Source organism: Rutidosis leptorrhynchoides, chromosome 6 (assembly GCF_046630445.1).
Source record: "Rutidosis leptorrhynchoides isolate AG116_Rl617_1_P2 chromosome 6, CSIRO_AGI_Rlap_v1, whole genome shotgun sequence".
Classification (NCBI taxonomy): Eukaryota; Viridiplantae; Streptophyta; class Magnoliopsida; order Asterales; family Asteraceae; genus Rutidosis; species Rutidosis leptorrhynchoides.
Genome location: NC_092338.1, coordinates 163,265,648 through 163,271,545, shown reverse-complemented (window position 1 = coordinate 163,271,545; position 5,898 = coordinate 163,265,648).

Sequence of the window (5,898 nt, the reverse complement as noted above, 5' to 3'; positions counted from 1 at the left end):
TATATATATATATATATATATATATATATATATATATATATATATAACAATTGATAATTTTTATATAACAATTGATACATATATATATATATATATATATATATATATATATATATATATATATATATATAATGTTTTGAATTAATAAAATATATTTTTAAACCTTAGGAATTAAAAATATAAAATAATAATTAGAATAAATAAATTACCATTATACATATATATTATTATGAGTCTATACATGAATTCTAATAATAATTATAATATATTATGACATATAGTATTTGATAAATATTATATTATACTATAGTGTAAAGTTAAAATATTAATTACAAGTTAAAATGTAAATGATATATCAATGTTAGTATTATTACTTTCATTATTATTACTAATGTTACTAATGATATTAAAAATTTGTATTATTAATATCACTACTTCTAATATGAGATATATATAAAATAAATAAAATTGTGATAAGTATAAATTAATATATTCATGTATCATTATAATTATTATTATTTTTAAGTATCATTAATAAAATTATTATTATGATTATCATTATTAGAAATTAAAATTTATTTAAATTGTTAGTATCAATATTACCATATTACTATCGTTATCAATAATATTATCACTATTAAAATTAATATTAGTATTATCAACTACCGGTAATAATAATATATTTATAATTGCTAAATATAAAAATTTAAGAACTAGATATATATATATATATATATATATATATATATATATATATATATATATATATATATATATATATATATATAAACAAAATATATAAACACAAATAGATAAAAAATAGACATTTAAAAGCAGATATATATATATATATATATATATATATATATATATATATATATATATATATATATATATATATATATATATATATATATTTATATTTATATACATAACGAATTACATACAGATATATAATTGTTACCTGTCTCTATCTCTTTTTCTAATTTCTCTCTTATCATTATTCTGCTCCTATTCTTAACTTTGTACTCTTGTCAATCCCTTTATAGAAACAACATAAAAATCCAATTGAAGTCTGTAACAGATAATTTGTACGACCAGGATAACAGATATGTATAAATAGATATCAGATAAATAAATGAATAAATATTGTACGATCCAATCTTATATAATCTATCAATCCGTTTTTATGTTCTTGTTGCTACTCCAATCTGTTACAACTCATTTTCCATAGTACCAATCAGATGACTAATTGAATCGATCTTATTCTATTTTAATTAATTGTTCTGTGCCCATTTGTCTGATTAAGAAAATTGTGAACCATTTTTCTGTTTAAGTAATCAATTCAATTGACTGGTACGTCATTTTAACTTACTACCACTTCTAGTAATCAAAAACACCCTTTACAGCTTCAACGAAATCGAATTTAATTCAGAAATAATGAAGAACACATCACATATCTCTATTTCTTCTTAATTTTCCAAAAACCTCGAATTTGAATCTCATTTTAAATTCTATAAATGTGAAGATGTTAGAAATCTTTTACTTAAACTCTCTGTAAAGTTTTAAATGCTAATTCTTCATATCGAGTTCGAATTAATAGAGTCAAAGTTTTGAAAATAAAAAGTCAATGAAGTGTTCATGCTAAAATTCGATCTTGTTTTAGTGTTTTGAGGTAAATTAACGATTCATACAGTTTATATAGATGATTTACAATCTTTTTCATGAAGGAGTCAAGGTCTGAAATATTTTCTAAGATTGAAATTGATGCTTGAGTTCATAAACGACCTTAAAGGTCTGCTACAGAGATTTATTTTATTTCTTTTTCCTATTTTAAATTAATTTTAGTTAAATATTAAATGTTCAATAACTGAGTTAAATCCTAAAGATTAATTAAGAAGATTGATAAGTGTCTGGTTCGATCAGTGGTTGCTTGGTTTAGAACTGAAGAAGAAAATGGAATCGTTTTTCATACGGGTTATATATATATGGAACTGGTATTAATCAGAAAGATATAGGCGGAGCAGATGGCTAGGGTGTTATTTGGTTAATGAGAGGTCGAGGGTTCGAGCCCGAGCAAGGGCTGTATTTTTTTTAAAACTCATTCTGTTGAGGTAGTTGATTTTTATCTATTATTGTTATTATTTTTTTTATTATTATTACTTATTGTTATTATTATTGTCATTATAATTATATTAACTATTACTAATATTAAAACAAGTATTTAGAAAAAGTATTATTATTATTATGACTAAGGTTATTGATATATTAAGAATATTATTATCATTAAGTAATAAAAAATTTATTAGTATTAGTATTATTAATAAGTATTATGAATATTAGTTATTATTATTACCACTAATATAAGTCGTAGTTACTAACTATTATTATCGTTATCATAACCCTAGTAACTATTATAATTATTATTGTTATTATTAATATTATTATCAAAATAGGTATTATTATTAAATAATACGATTATTAATATTACCTTTATTAATCTCAAAAATTACCTTTTTAAGCAGATAAATATTTTGTACATAAAATATACTTATTACTGATGCTATAATGATATTAAAATTTCACATAACTATATATATCAAATTTACTAATATTATTATATAAATACTTACAAATAGCAAATTATCGATTTTTAAATATAACATTTAAACAAGTATGTATATATTAATATAACTATATAAATAATAACCATTTTGAATATAAACACAAATTAAATAAATAATATATAAATTAAGACATAATAAATTGTTCGGTTACGATTATGCATTTTAATATATATACATACCAATGATATAGGTTCGTGAATCCAAGGCCAACCCTGCATTGTTCAATATAGTCATATGTATTTTTACTACAAAATACATTAGGTGAGTTTCATTTGCCTTTTTACCCTTTATATTTTTGGGCTGAGAATACATGCGCAATTTTTATAAATGTTTTACGAAATAGACACAAGTAATTGAAACTACATTATATGGTTGAATGATTGAAGCCGAATATACCCCTTTTTGATTGGTAACCTAAGAATTATTAAACCGATCTACTAATTGACAAGAATCCTAAAGATAGATCTATGGGCCCGACGAACACCATCCAAAGTACCTGATGCTTTATTACTTCGATGTTGTTTTATATCATGTCCGAAGGATTTCCCGGAATGATAGGGGATATTCTTATATGCATCTTGTTAATGTCGGTTACCAGGTGTTCAATCCATATGAATGATTTTTGTCTCTATGCATGGGACGTATTTATGAGAACTGGAAATGAAATTCTTGTGGTCTATTAAAATGATGGAAATGAATATTTATGATAAACTAATGAACTCACCAACCTTTTGGTTGACACTTTAAAGCATGTTTATTCTCAGGTATCAAGGAATTCTTCCGCTGTACATTTGCTCATTTTAAAGATATTACTTGGAGTCATTCATGACATATTTTAAAAGACGTTGCATACGAGTCGTTGAGATTATCAAGATTATTATTAAGTCAAGTATAGTTGGATATATTATGAAATGGTATGCATGCCGTCAACTTTCAATGCAAAGAAAGTTTGTCTTTTAAAAACGAATGCAATGTTTGTAAAATGTATCATATAGAGGTCAAGTACCTCGCGATGTAACCAATTGTAATGTATTAGTCCAGATCGATTAGGACGGGTCATTAGAGATAGTAATGATAATGATGCAATTATGAGATGATGATTATCGTGACGATGAAATAGAAGATGATGATCACGAGTATGATGAAGATATAGGATGATGAATGATGTCGATTTATTGTTGAAGAAGGAGAAGCACACAAAAAATGGTTTATAGGATTCAGGTTGAGTATTAAAACAGAAAAGAGGAAAAGGAGCAGTGGTTTAGGTGTATGGGTGTTTAACAGGAGGTTATGAGTTCGAATCTAGGTAACTGCAAATATTTTTATCAATATTTGAAAACTGAATTGGGCTTTTAAATTGGGCTACTACTATTCCCCTTATTGGACCAAAAATCTTGGGTTTTAAACTTGCTCTGTTGGGTCGTGGTCTATTTTTCGGTTGGGCTGAACAGATTACGGGTCAAGTAAATTAAATACGTACCATAGATTAGAAAAAGGGAGACAGAGTAGTGGTGTGGGTTGTTGTCAAATGAGTGAGTGGTCACGGGTTCAATCCCTGCTGGTGACATTGTAATTTTTAAAGCTTGTTTTGAGGTAGTTTTTCATTACCAAAAATTATTATTATTATTATTATTATTATTATTATTATTATTATTATTATTATTATTATTATTATTATTATTATTATTATTATTATTATTATTATTATTGTTGTTGTTATTATTATTATTATTATTATTACTATTATTATTATTATCATTATTAGTTATATGATTATTATTGTCGTTAATATAACTTATAATATTATTATTACTAGTATTATCATATAAAACTACTAGTACTATCATTATTAATTTTATTATTATTAGTATTTATTATTATTGTAACATTATTATTATTATCACTATTATCATTGTAGTATAATTTTTATAGTTATCATTATTATCTGTACTAGTATTATTATTAATACCTTTATTACTAAAAGCAATGTTATTCTTAAAACTGTCGAGTTTGTTAAAACTGGTATTATTATGAAAATAATAAAAGTATTGTTTTTCATTAATATTGATATTAGTATCATTTCTATTAGTATAGTAACACATTTAAAATTTGTAATATCATTATTATCATTGTTATTGTTATAAGCACTATCTTAACATTATTATTATTATTATTATTATTATTATTATTATTATTATTATTATTATTATTATTATTATTATTATTATTATTATTATTATTATTATTATTATTATTATTATTATTATTATTATATTTATTAACAGTACTATTGTTATTATTAAAACTTGTTATCATTACTAATCATTTATTTAAATTTATCATTTTAAAGCAAAAAGTATTATGATTATTAGTAATAACAATATCATTAATATTAAAAGTATTATGAAGATAAAAATAAAAGTTTTAAAAATATTATGATAGGTATATAATAACTATAATAACAAATTATTATAGAAAATACTCATATATAATAATTTAGACATTTTTACTATAACACTAAACAGATATACCTATATATAACTATAATAATATTAATCATTTTGAATATATACACAAATTAAATATATATAATATATAAATTAAGATATAATAAATAAATTTGTTCAGTTACGATTATATGTTTTAATACATATATACAAATGGTATAGGTTCGTGAATCCGAGGCCAACCCTGCATTGTTCAGTTGTTCAATGTCGTCATATGTATTTTTACTACAAAATACAGTATTGTGAGTTTCATTACTCTCTTTTTAAATGTTTTTGCAATATATATTTTTGGGACTGAGAATACTTGCGCTTTTATAAATGTTTTATGAAATAGACATAAGTAATCGAAACTACATTATATGGTTGAATGATTGAAGCCGAATATGCCCCTTTTGCTTGGTATCCTAAGAATTAGTAAACCGATCTACTAATTGACGCGAATCCTAAAGATAGATCTATTGGGCCTAACGAACCCCATCCAAAGTACCGGATGCTTTAGTACTTCGATGTTGTTTTTTATCATGTCCGAAGGATTTCCCGGAATGATAGGGGATATTCTTATATGTATCTTGTTAATGTCGGTTACCAGGTGTTTAATCCATATGAATGATTTTTGTCTCCATGCATGGGACGTTTATTTATGAGAAGTGGAAATGAAATTCTTGTGGTCTATTAAAATGATGGAAATGATTATTTATGTTAAACTAATGAACTCACCAACCTTTTGGTTAACACTTTAAAGCATGTTTATTCTCAGGTACAAA